This window comes from Ascaphus truei, chromosome 20, assembly GCF_040206685.1.
Source record: "Ascaphus truei isolate aAscTru1 chromosome 20, aAscTru1.hap1, whole genome shotgun sequence".
Taxonomy (NCBI): domain Eukaryota; kingdom Metazoa; phylum Chordata; class Amphibia; order Anura; family Ascaphidae; genus Ascaphus; species Ascaphus truei.
In genome coordinates this window covers 5,974,173-5,997,221 of record NC_134502.1, presented here as the reverse complement: position 1 = coordinate 5,997,221, position 23,049 = coordinate 5,974,173, and the positions used below count along the sequence as shown (strand labels likewise).

The window sequence follows — 23,049 nt, the reverse complement described above, 5'->3', positions numbered from 1 at the left end:
TTCCTGTCTCTCAGCCTGCCCTGTATAACCCCCCCCTTCCTTTCTCAGTGCCCTATATAACCCTCCCCTTCCTGTTTCAGTGCCCTATATAACCATCCCCTTCCTGTCTCAGTCTGCCCTAAATAAACCCTCCCCTTCCTGTCTCTCAGCCAGCCCTATATAGCCTGCCCTATATAAACCCCCCTTCCTGTCTCAGCCGGCCCTATATAACCCTCCCCTTCCTGTCTCTCCGCCTGCCTATATAACCCTCCCCTTCCTGCCTCAGTGCCCTATATAACCCTCCCCTTCCTGTCTCAGCCTGCCCTATATAATCCTCCCCTTCCTGTCTCTCAGCCTGCCCTATATAATCCTCCCCTTCCTGTCTCAGTGCCTGCCCTATATAACCCCCCACTTCCTGTCTCAGCCTACCCTATATAACCCTCCCCTTCCTATCTCTCAGCCTGCCCTATATAACCCCCCCTTCCTGTCTCTCAGCCTGCCCTGTATAACCCTCCCCTTCCTTTCTCAGTGCCCTATATAACCCTCCCCTTCCTGTTTCAGTGCCCTATATAACCATCCCCTTCCTGTCTCAGTCTGCCCTAAATAAACCCTCCCCTTCCTGTCTCTCAGCCAGCCCTATATAGCCTGCCCTATATAAACCCCCCTTCCTGTCTCAGCCGGCCCTATATAACCCTCCCCTTCCTGTCTCTCCGCCTGCCTATATAACCCTCCCCTTCCTGCCTCAGTGCCCTATATAACCCTCCCCTTCCTGTCTCAGCCTGCCCTATATAATCCTCCCCTTCCTGTCTCTCAGCCTGCCCTATATAATCCTCCCCTTCCTGTCTCAGTGCCTGCCCTATATAACCCCCCACTTCCTGTCTCAGCCTACCCTATATAACCCTCCCCTTCCTATCTCTCAGCCTGCCCTATATAACCCCCCCTTCCTGTCTCAGCCTGCCCTGTATAACCCTCCCCTTCCTTTCTCAGTGCCCTATATAACCCTCCCCTTCCTGTTTCAGTGCCCTATATAACCATACCCTTCCTGTCTGTGCCTGCCCTATATAACCCTCCCCTTCCTGTCAGTGCCTGCCCTATATAACCCTCCCCTTCCTGTCTCAGTGCCCTATATAACCTTCCCCTTCCTGTCTCAACCTGCGCTATATAACCCTCCCCTTCCTGTCTCTCAGCCTGCCCTATATAACCCTCCCCACCCTGTCTCAGCCTGCCCTATATAACCCTCCCCTTCCTGTCTCTCAGCCTGCCCTATATAACCCTCCCCTTTCTGTCTCTCAGCCTACCCTATTTAACCCTCCCCTTCCTGTCTCAGTGCCTGCCCTATATAAACCCCCCCTTCCTATCTCAGCCTGCCCTATATAACCCTCCCCTTCCTGTCTCAGCCTGCCCTATATAACCCTCCCCTTCCTATCTCTCAGCCTGCCCTATATAACCCTCCCCTTCCTGTCTCAGCCTGCCCTATATAACCCTCCCCTTCCTGTCTCAGCCTGCCCTATATAACCCTCCCCTTCCTGTCTCAGTACCCTATATAACCCTCCCCTTCCTGTCTCAGTACCCTATATAACCCTCCCCTTCCTGTCTCAGTACCCTATATAACCCTCCCCTTCCTGTCTCAGTGCCCTATATAACCCTCCCCTTCCTGTCTCAGCCTGCCCTATATAACCCTCCCCTTCCTGGCTCAGTGCCCTATATAACCCTCCCCTTCCTGTCTCAGCCTGCCCTATATAACCCTCCCCTTCCTGTCTCAGCCTGCCCTATATAACCCTCCCCTTCCTGGCTCAGTGCCCTATATAACCCTCCCCTTCCTGTCTCAGCCTGCCCTATATAACCCTCCCCTTCCTGTCTCAGCCTGCCCTATATAACCCTCCCCTTCCTGTCTCAGTGCCCTATATAACCCTCCCCTTCCTGTCTCAGTGCCCTATATAACCCTCCCCTTCCTGTCTCAGTGTCCGGTTCCTCCAGCACCTGCTTGCTTTCCTGCTGTTAATCCTGTTCCCTTGTTAAGCTAAGGACTCGCTGCGGTCGGCGGCGCGCGGGCCACCAGCCCCTTACCTCCAGTCTATGACCGCAAAACAGTATTGTTGGGGTTAATGAAATGATACAAATCTCAAAAATGTAAAAACCTTCCCATGATATAGGTGAGCATAAATAAGCACGTCACACGCAGTGGTTCAATGTGGTGTGTATCTCCAACACAGGCGGAGGCAACATCCAGTGATGTGGGATGTTATGGGATGAACTCAGAAGAAAGAAGGAAATACTAGTGTGCAAATAGCTGGACTGAGACGTATATACATAGAAACACCCCTCCAGAATGCACATTTACACGGTGTCCGTCCTTTAAGGGCAATAACAATAACACACAGTTTGGAGCTGTGGCAGTCTCACCACCTCTCTGCCCCTGATCAGGATGGCTGATAGGTGCCGGCTGGTGCTGCTTCCTGGTGCAGCCGCCCGCAAACAGCAGTAGCCTTTAGCAGAGTTCCATCACTGATCTGGTAACCCTTCTCTCCGGGAGACAATGACTCACCTCATGATGAAGCGTTATCGACGTGAAACGCGTTGGGGTATTGAGTTGGAGTTCAATGATGTAAGACGCCCTGACGATGGACGTCTGATGCCAACGCCCCCCCCCCCCCCCAAGCGAGAACGCCGTGACCGGCTTCTACAGCTGATCTGCGGGTTCCCTGCCAGGAAATAGGATGCTCTCTGGGCCCTGTGTCCACCCCCCTCTCTCTCCTTCCCCATTGCGCCGATGAGATATAGGCCGGAACCGAGGTTCAAGTGAAACAGCCGAGTCCTACTCGGAGGATCGGACGCGTGTTCATGTAAGTGCGGTTACGTGTATGTTTGTTACATAAAGTGACATGTTACTGATAGTGTCCCTCCATGCACTTCTTTTCTGTGTGTGTTCCTCCTCAGATAGAGACAGGATTGGGCGGGTAGGAGGAGATCACAGGAGGAAGCAGCAGCCGACCCTGCAGAGGGCAGAGTGGATCACAGAACAGCAGTAGCCAGTAGGAGGGAGGGGGAGAGCAGGGCTGTCTGGCTGCTTAACCACTTCCGGGCAGCAGGTGGCGCTGCAGAGCTCTCCATAGCTGTTCCTCTCTACATCTCGTGTGTGTGTGTGTGTGTGTGTGTGTGTGTGTGTGTGTGTGTGTGTGTGTGTGTGTGTGTGTGTGTGTGTGTGTGTGTGTGTGTGTGTGTGTGTGTGTGTGTGTGTGTGTGTGTGTGTGTGTGTGTGTGTGTGTGTGTAATGCATATGTGTGTTTCATGCATTAGGTGCATGTATATGTTGTATATTTAGTGGGGGTTTTGTATATGTTGAATATAAATGTGTATTTGTATAGTGTATGTGTGTTTGTGTGTGTGTGTGTGTGATACACTAATGGTGCATGTTTGGTATGTGTGTATATTGTGTAGTGTTTGAATGTGCGTGTATATATAAGGGATGGGGGAGGAAATAGAGAGGATAAGGGTGGGAGAGAAGAGAGAGGATGGGGGAGGGAAGAGGATGGGAGGATGGAAGACAGGATTCGGGGATGGGAAGGAAGGAGGAGAGAGGATGGGAGGGAATAGAGAGGGAGGGGAGAGGATGGATGGGGGAGGGAGCTGAGAGGAGGATGGGGAGAGGGAAGAGAGTGGATGGGGGGATAGGGAAAAGAGAGGATGGGGGGAGAGGGAAGAGAGTGGATGGGGGGATAGGGAAGAGAGGATGGTGGGATGGAAGGGGGGAGGGAGGAGAGAGGATGGGGGGAGGGAGTTGAGAGGATATGGGGAGAGGGAAGAGAGGATAGGGGGGAGAGGATGGGGGGGAGAGGGAAGAGAGAGAGGAAGGGACGAGGGAAGAGAATGGATGGGGGAGAGGGAAGAGAGTGGATGGGGGATAGGGAAGAGAGGATGGGGGGAGGGAAGAGAGTGGATGGGGGGATAGGGAAGAGAGGATGGGGGAGAGGGAAGAGAGTGGATGGGGGGATAGGGAAGAGAGGATGGTGGGATGGAAGGGGGGAGGGAGGAGAGAGGATGGGGGGAGAGGGAAGAGAGGATGGAGGGGAGAGGATGGGGGGAGAGGGAACAGAGAGAGGAAGGGACGAGGGAAGAGAGTGGATGGGGGGAGAGGATTGGGCAGAGAGGGAGGATAAAAGCAGCCAAACAAGACCAAGCTTCTCCCCAAAAAGGTGAACAGGAGATGATCAAACAAAGCAAAAGGATTCCCATATAAAATGAAGCTAATTTATTATCCGCATGGAAACAAGCAGCATACACAGGGACACAAGCCCCCACCTACGCGTTTCCAGCATCAGGTGTTTCTCCCTGTTTCTCAGAGACCCCAGCACACCTGTACCTGAGGACGTGGAGGATGTGGGTTACCCCCCAAGGATGCTGCACTTCATGTGAGTCCTTGTAAAGTATCTCTTACCTTTTATCACACTATATCTCATATATATGTGTCTGGACACAATTTTGTGGGTATACCTTACAACAGTTAAGTGGGTTACCACCAGTTGATTGGTAGTTTAAGAGATTGCCTCATACATTGATACCTTAAGGGAATTCCCTCTAAAGGACGTTATTATCCTCGCTTATACGCCGAGCGTTACACAATTTGTTTAAAAAAAAAAAAAAGAGGGAGGATAGATGATGGGGGAGGGAGAGCGTGAGGATGGGGGGAGGGAGAGCATATAGATGGGTGGGAAGAGCGTGAGGATGAGGGGGACGTAGAGCGTGAGGATGGGGGGAGGAAGAGCGCGAGGATGGGGAGGGAGAGAGCTGGATGGGGGAGGGAGGGAGCTAGGATGGGGGACGGAGAGAGCTAGGATGGGGAACGGAGAGAGTGAGGATGGGGGACGGAGAGAGTGAGGATGGGGGAGAGGGAGAAAAGCAACAAAAAAAAGGGGGTCCCGGTTTTTTACTTTTGAAAACATTGTCACCCTAAGGAGGGGGAGATCTAATGATGATGAGGAGGGGGAGAGAGCTGATGATGAGGGGGAGAGAGCTGATGATGGAGGAGGGATGAGGAGGAAATGAGGATGGGGGAGAGATGAAGATGGGGGAGAGATGAAGATGGAGAGAGATGATGAGTAGGAGGATGGGGCAGGGAGTAAAAATTGCAGTCAGTGTTGATATTAAGGGGGGGGCCCTGACATTTTTCTTGCCCGGGGCCCACGAATGTCTAGCTGCGCCACTGCGCCTGAGTCCCAGGAAGTGCTTCTGTGTCCGCTGTCTCTGTCAGATAGAGGCGCACACCCGAACGCAGTGCCGCTTCTCCGGGTCTCTCCCTGCCGTTTCCCTGCTGACCAACCGCCCGGCCTCAGCAACAGAGAGGAGGGGGCAGGAGACCGGGGCTTCTCCACCTGATGCCTCCGCAGGGAGCCACCCGGCCTCTCCAGCAGCAGAGAGGAGGGGGCAGGAGACCGGGGCTCCTCCCCCCGAGGCCTCCGCAGGGAGCCATCCAGCCTCTCCAGCAGCAGAGACCTGCACTGAGGCCTCCACAGGGAGGTGTCCAGCCTCAGTAGATGGCCGGCTTGCACCCCCAGGTCCCCCATGCCTCTCCCCACGGGAGTCAGTTATCACGCGCAAGGAAAATGAGGCAAATGGGATAAGGAAAAAAGGAGGGAAGGGAGGAACAAAAGGGGGGGATGAATGCCCCCCCTCCAAAAAGGATTGCCCGTGTGATAGTGACAGTCCCCAAATAAACAAATATTCCCAGATACCAGAGCTCAGTATTTGGGACGGATTCTTCCCTGAATAGGACACTCTCTGTTACTGATTTTCTGGGATTTGAGTACTGTGGCCCCTGGTAATATTTGGGGGGGGGGGTTTGGGGACTGTGACGATGCTCCCCGAGGTCCCCCACGTATACGCCTCTCCCCGCGGGAGCCAGTTATCACGCGCAAGGAGAGTGTCCCCCACACAATGGCGGCTATGCAGACATCTTCCAGGGAAATGGGAATTTACTGAGCTGTTTTAGGGGCTTTGGCAGAGTCCGGTTTGAACGATTTTGTTCCGTGTGGGTCAGTAACTTAGGGCCTTATTGTATATTGTCTGGTGCAGCCGTTAAGGCCATTTCCTTCCCACAATCCCCATTACAGTCACTAAGGGGTTACACCAAGAAGGGCTTATCCTTCCTTCCTTCCTTCCTTCCAGAAACAATATCTTCCTGCAGAACTATTGTAGAAGCTGTAAAAAAATATTACAACAAATATTCATTTATCAAATGAGTTTATTCAGGTGCACACAGGAGAAAGCTTCAAACGAAAGCTCTCTGATAGGTAATCCACACCCACCCTCTCTCTAACCCCCTGCTTCTAACCCCCTGCTCCCACCCTCCCTCTAAGCCCCTACTCCCATCCCCCTGCTCCTACCCTCCCTCTAAACCCCTGCTCCTACCCCCCTCTCTAATCCCCTGCTTCCACTCCCCTGCTCATACCCCTCCCTCTAACTCCCTGCTCCCACCCTTTCTCTAACCCCCTGCTCCTACCCTCTCTCTAACCTCCTGCTCCCACCCCCTGCTCCCACCCTCTCTCTAACCCCCTGCTCCCACCCCCCTGCTCCTACCCCCTCTCTAACCTCCCTGCTCCTACCCCCTGCTCCTACCCTCTCTCTAACCACCTGCTCCCACCCTCTCTCTAACCACCTGCTCCCACCACCCTGCTCCTACCCTCCCTCTAACCCCCCTGCTCCAACCCTGCTTTTAACCCCCTGATCCTACCCTCTCTCTAACCCCCTGCTCCTACCCCACCTCTCTCTAACATCCTGCTCCTATCCTCTCTCTAACCCCCCTGCTCCTACCCTCCCTCTAACCCCCTGCTCCTACCCTCCCTCTAACCCCCTGCTCCTACCCTCTCTCGAACCCCCCTGTTCCTACCCTCTCTCTAACCCCCTTGCTCCTACCCTCTCTCTAACCCCCCTGCTCCTACCCTGTCTCTAACCCCCTGCTCCCACCCCCTGCTCCTATCTCTCTTTCTAACCCCCTGCTCCCACCCCCTGCTCCTACCCTCTCTCTAACCCCCTGCTCCCACCTTCTCTCTAACCCCTGCTCCCACCCCCTGCTCCTACCCTCTCTCTAACCCCCTGCTCCAACCCTCTCTCTAACCCCCTGCTCCCACCCTCTCTCTAACCCCCTGCTCCTACCCTCTCTCTAACCCCCCTGCTCCTACCCTCTCTCTAACCCCCCTGCTCCTACCCTCTCTCTAACCCCCCTGATCCTACCCTCTCTCTAACCCCCTGCTCCTACCCTCTCTCTAACCCCCCTGCTCCTACCCTCTCTCTAACCCCCTGCTCCCACCCCCTGCTTCTATCTCTCTTTCTAACCCCTGCTCCCACCCCTGCTCCTACCCTCTCTCTAACCCCCTGCTCCCACCTTCTCTCTAACCCCTGCTCCCACCCCCTGCTCCTACCCTCTCTCTAACCCCCCTGCTCCTACCTTCTCTCTAACCCTCTGCTCCCACCCACTGTCTGACCCTCTGCTCTCACCCACTGTCTAACCCCCTACTCCAACTCTCTCTCTAACCCCCTGCTCCCACCCTCTCTCTAACCCCCTGCTCCCACCCCCTGCTGCTACCCTCTCTCTAACCCTCTCTCTAACTCCCTGCTCCCACACCCTGCTCCTAGCCTCTCTCTAACCCTCCCTCCAACCCCCCTGCTCCTACCCTCACTCTAACCCCCCTGCTCCTACCCTCCCTCTAATCCCCATGCTCATACCCTCCCTCTAACCCCCCTGCTCCTACCCCCCTCTCTCTAACCCCCTGGGCCTACCCTCTCTCTAACCTGTTCCTACCCCCTCTCTAACCCCCTGCTCCTACCCCCCCTCTATAACCCCCTGCTCCTACCCCCCATCTCTAACCCCCTGCTCCTACCCCCTCTCTCTAAAACCCTGCTCCTACCCCCCCTCTCTAACCCCCTGCTCCTACCCCCCTCTCTCTAACCCCCTGCTCCTACCCCCCTCTCTCTAACCCCCTGCTCCTACCCCCTCTCTCTAACCCTCTGCTCCAACCCCCCCCTCTCTAACCCCCTGCTCCCACCCCCCTGCTCCTGCCCTCTCTCTAACCCCCTGCTCCAACAGCCCTCCCCCTTCTGTCTAACCCCCTGCTGCCACCCTCTCCCTCTAACCCCCTGTCCTTCCCCCCCTCTCTCTAACCCCTGCTCCCAGCACCCTCTCTCTAACCCCCTGCTCCCAGCACCCTCTCTCTAACCCCCTGCTCCCAGCACCCTCTCTCTAACCCCCTGCTCCTACCCCCCTCTCTCTAACCCCCTGCTCCTACCCCCCTCTCTAACCCCCTGCTCCTACCCCCTCTCTCTAACCCCCTCCTCCTACACCCTCTCTCTAACCCCCTCCTCTTACACCCTCTCTCTAACCCCCTGTTCCTACCCCCTTTCTCTAACCCCCTGTTCCTACTCCCTCTCTCTAACCCCCTGCTCCTACCCCCCCTCTCTAACCCCCTGCTCCTACCTCCTCTCTAACCCCCTGCTCCTACCCCCTCTCTAAAACCCTGCTCCTACCCCCCCTCTCTAACCCCCTGCTCCTACCCCCCTCTCTCTAACCCCCTGCTCCTACCCCCCTCTCTCTAACCCCCTGCTCCTACCCCCTCTATAACCCCCTGCTCCCACCCCCCTGCTCCTGCCCTCTCTCTAACCCCCTGCTCCTACAGTACCACCCTCCCCCTTCTGTCTAACCCCCTGCTGCCACCCCCCTCTCTCTAACCCCCTGTCCTTCCCCCCCTCTCTCTAACCCCCTGCTCACAGCACCCTATCTCTCTAACCCCCTGCTAGTCCTCTCCCCAGCCTCTCATCCCCCCCCCCCCCCCCCCCCCACCTCCAGGTGCTGAGCTGCACCCACTGCAATATGTAGGAAGAAGCACAAACATAAGACAAACCAGAAATAGTGACAGGAGACAGTTTATTTATGTAGGAAGATTGTATATAAATGTAATAACAATGACTCTTTACACCAGACACAGGCTGACATTCACATGCTGATTTAATCCTGCACAGAAGAGACCTGGCTTATTAATATAGTTATCTCCGCATTGTTCTCATCACTGTAATAATTATTATTCTGTCCTGTAACTTCCCCCAATGTCCCTGTGTTCCAGCTGCACTGCTGAGCAAATAGAGGATCCGAGTGTGAAGAGTCACCTGGAAGCTCAGGAGATGGAAAGCCTTGAAGGTACCAGCACAGGTGAGTAGAACATGTGTGAAGAAAGGAGATCAGGGCCCATATTTCCCCTATGTGCAGAGAAATGATTACAATTCAAATTTATGTGTAGGTATGTTCTCAAGGAAATTATGTCGTGCATCAGTATTAAAAGTAATATGGGTAAATGTGTCCAGGTACACAAAATAAAATTAATAAATAAATAACTTACACGGCCTTGTGTAAGTTGTATCCCATCAAGGTTTCTTTTACATTCGTATCTTTCTTCTAGGTGATGGTTCTTCTTTCTTTCTAATCCTTATTTCTTCTTTCTTCTTTTCTTCTCGCTGCGTCCTGGATGTTTGTCGTTGGATGGATGGATTCTTCACAGTAGTTCGCCTCTCATATAGATGTAAACATAAATGAAAAGGCAATTAGACACATGTATACACAGATTCGCTGCGGTACAGGGGAAGGGAATGAAGCACTATCTGATAATGTTCCACTCACACGGCCTAATGTGAGTGATCTCCTATATCCGTATCTTTTAAGCACCTGTATAGATAACAGGTCTTCAGGTAAGTAAACAAACACAGACCGGGGGTCCAATGTTTAACAATGGTAGGGGGTAAATAAAATAATATTTCAAAATAATCACACGGGCCAGTGTGAGCACACACTCGTAGAGGTATCTTTGGTACTCCAAATCCTGTGTTTAAGAACCCCTAAGGGCTAAATCCAATCGTGGAAGGACTATGGGACACTTAACACTATGGATGGTGATGTCTTTATTGAAAAAACTGGCATAAAGTAATGACAGGTACTTAAACAAATAGATAAAAAACAGATAGAAAACAGATAAAAAATAGTGAAGGGCTTAAAAGATTAAAAACCAAGAAGCAGCTGTTGCTTCTAGGGGAAGAAAACTGACAGCATAAGGAATCAATTGGTGGTTAGTGACTTTCTACGAGCCTGAGGAAGCCCTGTTCAGGGCAAAACGCGTAGCTCTTCACCGATTACAGTGTGCGGCAATCAGAGAGGAACCAGAGGTGCTGTGGAAACTCTCTATCCGGACGCGGAGACAAGAGACTTTTGTCCACTAACCACCAATTGATTCCTTATGCTGTATACGCTTATATGCTTATACGTTGAAACAAGTATTAGACACCAAAACTAGACTTAATCTCCTCCTCTCCGCCCAGGCTGAGAAGGATAGGGCCTGGTCTCAGCGGAAATTTTATGAAAAAGCAAACAAGCCTGACACACTACTTGCCAATAAGCTAAAAAAATAAGCTTCCAAATTATCACATTCACGCAATTCGAAACCACGAAGGCGACCTTACCTCCATTCCTGGGAAAATTGTAGAAGAGTTCAAAAAGTATTATGAAAAATTATACAATGGAGATAAGGTGACCCACAATCCGAGAACAAGAGAGTCGTTAAAGACCTTCCTAAAAGAGGCGAATCTACCAATCTTGGAGAGAAGTGACAGGGAGGCAATCGGACTTCACGATGGAGGAGCTTTCTGGGGTCATCAAGGCACTAAAACCTGCCAAAGCCCCAGGGTCGGATGGCTTCTCAAACTTATATTACAAGAAGTATATTAAGATACTAGCCCCCCACATGTTAAAGTTATTCAACGGAATTCTAGCAGGGGCCTCCTTCCCAGCACAAATGCTACAAGCCTCAATCTCTGTGATCCACAAACCCGGAAAGGACCCGGCAGACTGTAAGAGCTACCGGCCCATTTCACTGATTAATTCAGACATTAAAATATACTCCAAACTTATAGCCAACAGGGTGGGTAGAGTCCTTCCTGGGTTAATACATACGGATCAGGTGGGGTTTATCGGAGGTAGGCAAGCGGCAGATAACACCAGGAGAATTATTGACCTGATTGATCTGGCCCAAAAGAAAAACATACATTCCATGGTGTTAAGTCTGGACGCAGAGAAAGCCTTCGATAGGATAGATTGGCCCTACCTAGCAGAAACATTGAGAGCGTTTAGCTTTGGGGGACACCTCCTGCAGACCATCCTAGCGCTATACAAGAACCCAACAGCAAGAGTGAGACACCAGGGTTTCTCCTCAGAACAATTCGAAATCAAAAGCGTAACAAGGCAGGGGTGCCCGCTGTCGCCACTGCTGTTCGCATTGTGCATAGAGCCCTTAGCGGCACACATTAGAAATAACCCAGATATTTCTGGAATACCAGTTGGAGACCAGATATACAAAGCCGCTCTATACGCTGACAACGTCATTCTTACATTAGCCAAACCCCTCACGTCTCTCCCACACGTATTCAACATCCTGGGTAAATTTATCCAAATCTCGGGGTTTAAGATCAATCAGTCTAAATCCGAAGCCCGTATCAACGTACCAAAAGAAGTAGAAAAGCTGATTGACCTCAATTTTAATTTCAATTGGCAAACATCCGCTATCAAATATTTAGGGGTTTATCTCACGAGGGACTACAAAACATTATATAAAGCAAACTTTCCCAGGGTAATTAAGACACTGGGGGAGGATCTCAGGACCTGGATGAGGGGGAGCATTTCATGGATTGGGAGGATACATAGCGTGAAAATGAACCTCCTCCCAAAGATGTTATATCTTTTCCAGAGTCTCCCCATCCCTTTGGTACAGACTGACATCCTCTCCCTCCAGTCACAAATAATGAAATTTATTTGGAATAAGAAAAACCCAAGAATTGCTAAGGGTATTTTAAAGCGTCCCACCATAAGAGGAGGTTTAGCGGTGCCTTGCTTGCAGGCTTATTACAAAGCAGCCCAATTAGGGCAGATTCTCCAATGGCACACAGACCCAAGCTTACGGAGATGGGTAGAGTTGGAGAGGAACTGTTGTGCACCGATTGAACTCCAAAACTTAATCTGGCTACCTAAAAGAGGGGTACGCAAGATGGAAATGCCGCTACAGACCATGGTCAATTCACTAAGAGTTTGGGAGGCCACTAAATTTAGTTGTCAGTTGACTACTAAAGAGTCATTGATGACGCCAATTGTGGGCAATTCAGACTTCGCTCCGGGTCTGAATAGCAAAAACCTCTTAAATTGGACTCAACCCGTCTTAAAGATCTGGAGGGTAGAACGACCATACAAAACTTTGAACAAATTAAATCAACTAAAGCTATCCCAAACAGCGAATTCTTTAGATACCTCCAGATCAGAGATTTTTTATAATAAAACGCCAATCAGACCGGCACGAACTAATTTTGAGCAGCTGTGTTCTAGAGGTACGGACACAAGGGGACTTACTTCTAGAATGTACAGGGAAGTGATCTGCCCGATGACGCCCAACGAGAACAGACTGTGCTACATTAGACACTGGGAAGAGGACTTAGGGGAGACACTAGAAGACTAAGAGTGGGACAGAATTATTCAGGCAGCTGCAAACAGTTCAATCTGCACCACATTAAAGGAGAACGCATATAAAGTCCTTATGCGGTGGTATTACACCCCAACCCGCTTAGCTAAATTTGTGAGAGGCTACTCCCCACTTTGCCCTAAACAATGTGGGGAGGTGGCAGATCTACGACACATGCTGTGGTCTTGCACGAGGGTGGCCCCTATTTGGGAACAGATTAGAGACTGGATTCAGCGGATTCTCGGTTTGGAGATACCCCTGGACCCGTGGGTGTTCCTTTTGGGCAGGCGGATCCGGGGCTTGTCAAATGCAGCGCATAAATTGATTGCGCATTTTGCAACAGCCACAAGATGCGAGATCGCAGCATTATGGAAGCAACAAGAAATCCCTATTATCCCTAAGATCAGAAACAGGATTTGGCACATCTGCAAGATGGAACAATTAACAATATTGGTTAATGACTCCGGCACAAACTACCTAAAAGTCTGGGCACCATGGTTGGCCCAGTTAGACATCCCAGGGGTGGATGCCGCCACGATTTTCCATTAATAAAATTAGATGCGTTCTCCTTTGAAGGTCGGATATGCGACGTGACGTAGCGACGTACTGGTAGCAGACAGCCCCACGGGTTAAGACTAGGAATGAGGACACAAAGGCAGGTCCCGCCCCAGAAAACAATCCCAGTCAGCACTGGCCAAGGCGGCACAAAGACAGCAATGAACAAAGAAGCTTGAAGCCTCCTCCTCTCTCCCTTCGCCCCTCCCCCCCCTCATCCCCCTCCCTCTCCACCCTGGTACCCTTGTCTGGTTTGTCTCGTCTTGTTTGTGATGTCGTTTGTTGACGAGTGTTAGTGATGAACAAAAGTGTGTGTTTTTGTAACTGGAAATGATACAATGGGCTGTGAAAAAATGTTTGCACTTGTAATTCCAATAAACATTTAAGTTGAAAAAAAGATGAGATTGTACCACGGGCTGAGCAAACAGAGGATCCGAGTGTGAAGAGTCACCTGGAATCCGAGTGTGAAGAGTCACCTGGAAGCTCAGGAGATGGAAAACCTTGAAGGTACCAGCACAGGTGTGTAGGACATGTGTGAAGAAAGGAGGTCCGGGCCCATATTTCCCCTATGTGCAGAGAAATGATTTAAAATTCAAATTTATGTGTAGCTATGTTCTCAAGGAAGGGATGTAAATCCGTAATAGGTAGTATTATTTATAAATGGTGGAACAATAGGTTGAGTATTTGTTGGAAAGGTTGGATAATAATGTTGAAAAGAAAGATGGAAGAAAATGTAATACGATGTTGTATAAAAATGGTTTATTGTAAACACACCACAGGACAATGTATATTTTGGTGACATAAGTGATGTAAAAATGTGAGGCGTGTGTCCTGCTAGGGTGTGAGCGTGTGTGAGGTGGCGGGTGGGTGATCAGTACGGGTGGTGCGTGGGTAGTGAGTGCTGGCTGTGGGTGGGGGTCCTGCTAGGGTGTGAGGCGGCGGGTGTGTGGCGAGTGTGGGTGACAGCTGGTCAGTGATGTTGTTGCGTAGGGGCAGGAGGCGGCAGGTGTGTGTCGAGTGTGTGGGGTGGGTGAGAGGCGGCGGGTGTGTGTCGAGTGTGGTGGGTGTCTGTTGAGTGCATGCGGCAGCTGTGTGGCACAGGGGTGTGAGCAGTGGGCGGGTGAAAGGCAGAAGGGCGGGTGGGCGAAAGGCAGAGGCGGGAGGGCGGCCGAAAGGCGTTGAAGGAGGGGAGGTGAAGGGGGGGTGAGGGAAGGCAGAGGGGAGGTGATGGGGGGTGGTGAGGGGAAGCGGATGGGTGGTGAGGGGGGGTGGTGGGGGGAGGTGGGGGGAGGTGGAAAGGGGGGAGGTGGGGGGGAGGAGGGGAAGGGGGGAGGGGGAGGAGGGCAAGGGGGGAGGGGAGGAGGGGGAGAGGAGGGAAGGGGGGAGGAGGGGGAGAGGGGGGAGGTAGGGGGAGGAGGGGGGGAGAGGGGGAGGTGGGAAGGGGGGAGGTGGAGGAGGGGAGGTGGGAAGGGGGGAGGTGGAGGAGGGGAGGTGGGAAGGGGGGAGGTGGAGGAGGGGAAGGGGGGAGGTGGAGGAGGGGAAGGGGGGAGGTGGAGGAGGGGAATGGGGGAGGTGGAGGAGGGGGAGGTGGAGGAGGGGAAGGGGGAGGAGGGGGAGGGGAAGGGGGAGGAGGGGGAGGAGGGGAAGGGGGAGGTGGTGGTGGGAAGGGGGGAGTGAATGGAAGGTGAAGGGGGGGTGGAGGGGGGGTGGAGGGGGGGGGTGAGGGGGGGGTGAAGGGGGTGGGGGGGGTTAGGGGAGGTGAAGGGAGGGGGGGGTGAAGGGAGGGGGGGTGACGGGAGGTGAAGGGGGGGAGGGGGTGACAGGAGGTGAAGGGGGCTGACAGGATGTGAAGGGGATAATGGGAGGTGAAGGGGTGACGGGAGGTGAAGGGGGGTGATGGGAGGTGAAGGGGGGTGACGGGAGGTGAAGGGCGGGTGACGGGAGGTGAAGGGAGGGGGGGTGACAGGAGGTGAAGAGGGGGTGACGGGAGGTGAAGGGAGGTGAAGGGGGGTGACGGGAGGTGAAGGGAGGTGAAGAGGGTGACGGGGGGTGAAGGGGGGTGACGGGAGGTGAAGGGGGGGTAACGGGAGGTGAAGGGGGGTGACGGTAGGTGAAGGGGGGGTGACAGGAGGTGAAGGGGGTGTGACGGGAGGTGAAGGGGGGGTTGACGGGAGGTGAAGGGGGGGTGACGGAAGGTCAAGGTGGGGTGACGGGAGGTGAAGGGGGGGTGTCGGGAGGTGAAGGGGGGGTGACGGGAAGTGAATGGGGAGGGGAAGTAGAGGGGAGGGGGAGGGGAAGTGGAGGGGGGAGGTGAAGGGGGGAGTGCGGGAGGTGAAGGTAGGGGGGGTGACGGGAGGTGAAGGGGGGTGACGGGAGGTGAATGGGGAGGGGAAGTAGAGGGGGGGGAGGGGAAGTGGAGGTGAAGGGGGGGTGATGGGAGGTGAAGGGGGTGACGGGAGGTGAAGGGGGGTGATGGGAGGTGAAGGGGGGTGAAGGGAGGTGAAGGGGGGAGTGCGGGAGGTGAAGGGAGGGGGGGTGATGGGAGGTGAAGGGAGGGGAGTGATGGGAGGTGAAGGGGGGGTGATGAGAAGTGAAGGGGGGGTGATGGAAGTGAAGGGGGGGTGACGGGAGGTGAAGGGGGGGTGAGAGGAGGTGAAGGGGGGGGTGATGGGAGGTGAAGGGGGGGTGACGGGAGGTGATGGGAGGGGGGGTGACGGTAGGTGATGGGAGGGGGGGTGACGTGAAGTGAAGGGAGGGGGGGTGATGGGAAGTGAAGGGAGGGGGGTGACAGGAAGTAAAGAGAGGGGGGGTGACGGGAGCTGAAGGGGGGGTGACGGGAGGTGAAGGGGGGGGGTGATGGGAGGTAAAGGGGTAGGGGAAGGGGAGGGGAGGAGGGGGGGAAGTGAAGTGGGGGTGGAGGAAGTGAAGTGGGGGGGGAGGAAGGGAAGTGGGGGGGAGGAAGGGAAGTGGGGGGGGGGAGGTGAAGGGGGGGTTGGAAGGGAAGTGGGGGGGGAGGAAGGTAAGTAGGGGGGTGCGGGAGGTGAGGGGGGGAGGTAAGTGACAATATATCATGTGGCCGCTTGCTCCCCCTTCCCCCAGTGTCTGCCGGTCGTCTGTCCCCCCCCCGAAACGTCCCGCCTGTTGTGGGCCGCTCCCTCACCCGTCCGGCCGCTCCCTCACTCACCCATCCGGCCACTCCCTCACTCACTCACCCGTCTGGCCGCTCCCTCACTCACCCGTCCGGCCGCTCCCTCACTCCCTCACCCGTCCGGCCGCTCCCACGTGGATGTGAGGCGGGAGGCAGCATGTTGTGGCCGCTCCCCCGCTGTGTCCCGGGCGCTCGCTCCGCTCCCCCGCTGTGTCCCGGGCGCTCGCTCCGCTCCTCCGCTGACTGTAGCGGCTGGGAGGGGGAGGGGGGGCGTGTGTGTGAGTGTGTGTCTCTGTGAGTGTGTGTGTGTGTGTGTGAGTGAGTGTGTGTCTCTGTGAGTGTGTGTGAGTGTGTGTGCGTCTGTGTGTGTCTCTGTGAGTGTGTGTGTGTGTGTCTCTGTGAGTGTGTGTGTCTCTAGGAGTGTGTGTGTGTGTGTCTGTGTGTGTCTCTGTGAGTGTGTGTGTGAGTAAGTGTGTGTGTCTCTCTGTGAGTGTGTGTATGTCTCTGTGAGTGTGTGTGTGTGTGTGACCTTTGGCCCATCACTACGCCTCAGGCCAATGAGAGGTGTGCGGGGGCGGGCGGGCCAAGGGAGCCATCTCATTGGCCTGAGGCGGAGTGACAGGCCAGAGGTCCAATGTGATTGCCGCTAGGGACAGGACAACCAGACACGCATACTACCCTTTGAGAAATATATAGATAGATTAGATGTTTAGCGTGGCTTGTTTAGGTGCATGTTTTCTGATTTAGGCAAACTTGCTATGTGGGTAGCTGCTGACACATGATGATTTATGTGTGACTTTAATAATCTCATGGCCTGTGTTGATACGACATTAGGCTTGCTACAGTATGGTACAATGAGATTCTTTTACTAACAGCAAACTGTATCTAAGTGAATACGTAACAATGTGACAGCTGCTACTAAACACTACAAGCCTGGATACATTTGTGTTACACTACACACACGGCTGGCATACTCCAGGAACCACTGATTCAACACTATTATGCTATTAAGCAGGTCTGTTAAGGCCTAAGATCAATGTGGATTCTAGGTAGTGTTTAACTGTTTGGTGTCCGGTCAAGATCATTAGGGGATTTAAAATACAATAGTATAATCAACTTGTATTTATATTGCCATTAACCCCTATCTTGAAATTATCAGTCTCTCCATCGGGGATTTTAGATTTACTACTCTTTCACTGTTTATATTATTTTTGAGCACTTAGAAGAGTTGTTATATAATAAAATTGTATTTTATTTTAACTGTGATTAGCCCTCTCTATGTGATATATAATTATATTTTGTGATGATTTTCGTTTAGGATTTTATATCCTTTATATCATTCATCTGTGGTTGAGTGCTACAATAGGGGGTTCTTTTTTGCTGATCAGTCTTGTTCAGTTTTTGTGTGTATACAATATATTCCCCATGCACCCCACTCTTTCCAATACTATTTTATGAGTATTAATAGTTGAGCGGTTGTCGTTTCTTTCTGTTTGTACATTCCTTATTTTAACCTTTAAAATCAATAAACACACAATATCCCAGAAAGCTCAAGAACCCCTTAAGCTCACCCCGCCCCACTTTCCAAGTAGCAGTTTCTCCCTCCAACAGAGGTACATGAGAATTTTATCAGGTAGTGTAAGGACCTGCAATTTGGTTATGCCGTGACGTGGCTGCAGGCTTATAATGCTTTGGCCAAAGGGTTTAACTAAATGACCCTTGCTCATGAGAATATCAGCACTGAAGTATTGCAGTATGTATTTTGTCACATTGGATGTAACATTGGGCATTTTTGTCTTTTGTTATTTTAACCTTTAGATTACTTTAATAATGTACCTGTTATGGCCGAGGACCTGTTATGCCATACTTTAGGTCCTCGTGTCATTCCAGGTAAATCAGCCTTAAAATGCTATTTTTCTCTTGGTTGATCAGAGCCCCCTCTGCTTCTGTTTGTTACTCTCTGGGAGATCCCCGAACATGTGATTGCTACCAATGGGGAGCGTGACACCGGGAAGTGCTGTGGCCCATCTTTAGGAGCATCACCTTTACCTTACAGTGTGGTGATATTATTTAGAAGCATGGAGAGGAGTCTTTTTTTCTATTTCTTTTGTTTCCATATTCAAGTTCTAAATTGTCTTTGTAATGATTACATATAGAGAGAGAGGACAGCCAATACATAAAGTGTCATAGAACATATAACCAAACTCAAAATTTTTGCAACCAAAAAGCCTACACCCCTCATTGTCAAATGATGCTCATAGTGAATGAAATGTTAGATTATATTGTTATGATACACTCACTGTGCATTTCCTTCCAACAGATGTATCCATGAGCTGGATTCACCCTGCAGCGTGTTCAACAGATAGGACAATGGAAAATATAAATTTCCCCTCAGAGGGGAAGTGTCATAAATGCAATGAATGTGGGAAACACTTCACTCACAAATCTCATCTTATTGTACATCAGAAAACACACACAGGAGAGAAGCCTCATAAATGCAATGAATGTGGGAGACACTTTGCTAACAAATCTCATCTTAATGTACATCAGAAAACACACACAGGAGTGAAGCCTCAAATGTAATGAATGTGGGAAACAGTTTACTTTCAAATCGTATCTTATTACACTTCAGAGAACACACACAGGAGAGAACCCTCATAAATGCAATGAATGTGGGAAACCGTTTACTTTCAAATCGTATCTTATTAGACATCAGAAAACACACATGGGAGAGAAGCCTCATAAATGCAATGAATGTGGGAAATACTTCACGCGCAAATCTAATCTTGTTGCACATCAGAAAACACACACAAGAGAGAAGTCTCACAAATGCAATGAATGTGGGAAACAGTATACTTTCAAATATGATCTTTTGTACATCAGAAAATACACACAGGAGAGAAGTCTCACAAGTGCAATGATTGTGGGAAACACTTCAATCTCAAATCGTATCTTATTGCACATCAGAAAACGCACACAGGAGAGAAGCCTCATAAATGCAATGAATGTGAGAAAGTTTACTTACACATCTAATCTTTTTTTTTGGCATTAAAACCTTTTAAATAGCAGGTACACAAACAAGTTATGGCGAGTAAACAAGTGACAATACATGTACCGTACAGCAATGTTACAGAACACGTGTACATTCACGTGTCCCAGACAGGTCACCAAACGTGCCTTACCCCATAATCACGACATGCTGCGCTTCCACTGCATAGGAATAATTCTGTGCTTTTCTAAAACCCAAATATATGGAATTATTTACCACTGAGTCCCAGTGACACCGGGATTATGTTCTCTACGAAGACATGGGGGCTTAGGGTCCACCATCATTAGTGTATATGATTCAAGTCTTGTACAACACTCCTCTGTCCTCATAGTTTGGAGGATCCCTGCTAGATTATAGCTTCTAGCTTCATAGTTCAGTAGGATGATATATATATATATTTTTGTAACTTACATTTTTATTGATTCATATTCAAATTAAATACAATACATTATAGGGTACATTTTGTCTTAGCAATCAACATTATGCTATAAAGGGAGACAGTAATAATAATAGGATGACGTTGACATAACGGTTAGACACAAACTTTCTTATGGTGGGGACAAGACGTACTCATTCACAGACCGACTTACCAGCAGACGAACAGACAGTCAGACAGACGGACGGGCAGACAGACTGACTAACAGACAGACTGACGGGCATACATCTATGTGGGGAGACAAACAGACAGAGAGACTGGCAAACAAATGAATAGGCAGACAAACCAGGGGACAGACATGTAAACAAAGAGGAAGGGGGGGGATAGGTTGGGGTAGGGGGGAGGAGGGGCATATTGGGTGGGAGGGGGGGGATGAGGCACTGTTGATCGTGTGTGCGTCTCAGGGTGCCAGAGCGGCCCGTCCCAACTCACAGAAGCCCAGACTCTTCCCTAAGTGCTAGTATATCTACTTCTATAACAATATGGGCTCCAGATAATTACTGTGAGATCAGTTCGCGTTTCCCAAGGAGAACGTACCTACCGCTATCATAGCCAAATTGATGTCCTTTCAAGACCCGGAATATCTGTCTGTGCCAACCAGGGCGTCCAGACTTTTAGAAAATTGTCGCCAGTGTCGTTAACTAAACTCGTTAACTTTTCCATCTGGCAAATAAACTGTTAAATGTCCTTAAATTTGCTTTTTCTATAGACTCACGTCACCATAACAGAATTCAGCATTCTTGTCGTTTGCACACAAAAACAAAACGTTTATTTTGAAAATAATTACTTACATACAAAAATAGTAAGAATGACGATGATGTTTCAAATAGATTGATATTCTTAAGAATAGTTGCACATAGTAACCTTCTTTCTGTAAATATTCTCTCCAGATATTAACATTTCTTTTCTCCTTTTCATGGTATTATCAGTCTTCGGCCTGGTGGTCTCCTCTCGCCTTCATTCCATCCTTCCTTCCTCTCTAAAGCTTACTAAGCTCACTGTTGTATTTATCCAGATAATATTCCTTGAATCAGCTCTCTTAATATATATTTCTATTCCAAATTAGGTCCTGCAGTTTCAAACTACGATCACATAAGAAACAGCACACGTATTCTAAACATAGAATACCAAATACAGTATGGACTGTAAGAGTCTCAGAGCCTTTGTCACAGCCTTTACTCTCAGCTAATGTCACAGTTGTCAATAATCACTCAGTGTCAAACCTAAACAGGGTTTCTGCCTACTCTGACATTTTAGGACAGCTGCACCGTCAAAATAACTCTATAACCAAAAATACAATCAGATATAATATATAGATATGAAGGAAAGTCCAGACTATTATACTGTATACTTTAACATTCTGCCTTTGATAACAGATTCATTCATTACAATATATTTATTGCTAAATTGGATTTCTTACATAAACCAAATGCGATTTCGAATTTTTGGGATGGTTGGAATATCTGGGCGTTTCCATAATGCTGCGATCTCACACCGCGTAGCAATTGCAAAATGGCCAATTAGCTTATTGTGTGCTTTAGAGAGGCCCGCCAATGGTCTGTTCAATAGAAACAGCCACGGATCTGGGGGAATTGAGAGATCAAACAATCTATGGATCCAATTTAGAATTGTCTCCCAGAGTGGAGAGATCCGCGGGCAAGACCACAGCATATGTAACAGGTCTGCCAATACTCCACACTGACGGGGACACAGCGGGGAGGATCCCGGAACAAACCTAGATCATTTCAGTGGGGTAAGGTACAATCGCATCAGGACCTTATATGCGTTCTCCTTGAGAGTGGTGCATATGAAACTCTTTGCCGTGGCCAAGAAGATAGCTCTCCACTCCTCATCTTCTAGGCTCTCCCATATATCTGTTTCCCATTGTGTTCTGAATGAGGGTACCTTTTGTTCCTGTTCACCAGACCCGATTATCTCTCCGTATAGCTGCGATGTGAGTCCCTTTGTGCCGGTCTCAGCCAGACAGAGCTTTTCGAAGGATGTCAGTGGGGGGTATGGGGCAAATTTGTTATAGAACGCCCTGATCTGGAGGTATCTAAAACATTCTGAGTGGGGGATCTTTTTCTAATCTGACATGATCGAACGTCTTAATTTTCCTGTCATGACCTTCCAGATCTTTAATCCGATTGTAACCCTTCTGTCTCCAAATCGATATATTACTGGCCGATAGACCTGGTACGAACTCAGGGTTGTTCCACAGGGGTGTCATCATGATATGTATTGTTGTAAGGGAATGTCTGATTTTTACGGGCCTTCCAGATTGACAACGAGTTGGCCATTGAGGAGAGCAGCATTTTAGCGCCTTTTTGCGCTGTTTTGGGGAGCCAGATTAAGCTGCATAACCGCCATATCGTCAAGGTCCTCATCAGGAGTGTCTATTTCGGGCTCCGCTGCTGATGGCTGCTCAGGGGATTCCGGTGCACCGGCCTTGGCTGTTTCTTTAGCCTTGAAATATGTGGTCACCGGCTGAGTTTTTCTGCGTAGCCCTTTGGTTCCAGCCATCTCTGATGGTTTAGGCGTGATTTGCAGGCTTTAGTTTTGAAATCGGTCGCGTTTATGCTGCTGTTTTTATAGTTAGATACGCCGGGGGGAATGGAGCTCACACTCTAAGCTTCCATTCACCTCTCCGTCACGCATGCGCCTCCACATCTAGTCTTATTGTTCACCAGATAACACACACAGGAGAGAAGCCTCATAAATGCACAGAATGTGGGAAACAGTTTACTTTGAAATCTAGTCTTATTGTACACCAGAAAACACACACAGAAGAAGCCTAAGAAGAAGCTCGACAGCGAAATGTACGTTGGCAAACCTCAGAACGCACTGACGTCATTGGTGACGTGTCCCGAGACTTCCGGGTTCGTCACTTCCGGTTACTCACTGTCTCCAAACACTGAGAAGGTTTCCGGTCTACAGACTCTCACGGTCTGTATTTTATGCGCCTCAGGGGGGTAGAGCATAGGCTATCTGCAATTTTATGGCATAGGTTTGTGCTGCATACATGATATAATCACCTTCTGTTCTCGCATGCCTTATGCCCTAGTACACCTCACAACTATATGGTACATAGACGCACAAGACACATCACCATTCACAGAATCAGCTTGATGTGGATACATTGCAAGGGCACTGTATACCAGTACCACTGCTCTCATTTATTGTACATGCATGACTTTTTTAGAGTGTGTTTTATCCTGTGATAACTTGGACTGCAGGAGTTTTGACGTTTACCAATTGTGAGGGTAATACTGAGCACAAGACGTTGTCTGCTAAAACATCAGGGCAGATTATCATGCTGCCTTGTTGTTAGACTCGCAGCACTGGT

The 23,049-nt window shown here is 50.4% G+C and overlaps 1 pseudogene; it reads left to right on the top strand.

Moving 5' to 3' along the window:
• LOC142471326 (uncharacterized) overlaps positions 1-23,049 on the top strand; it is a 75,494-nt pseudogene that overhangs the window by 4,258 nt on the left and 48,187 nt on the right.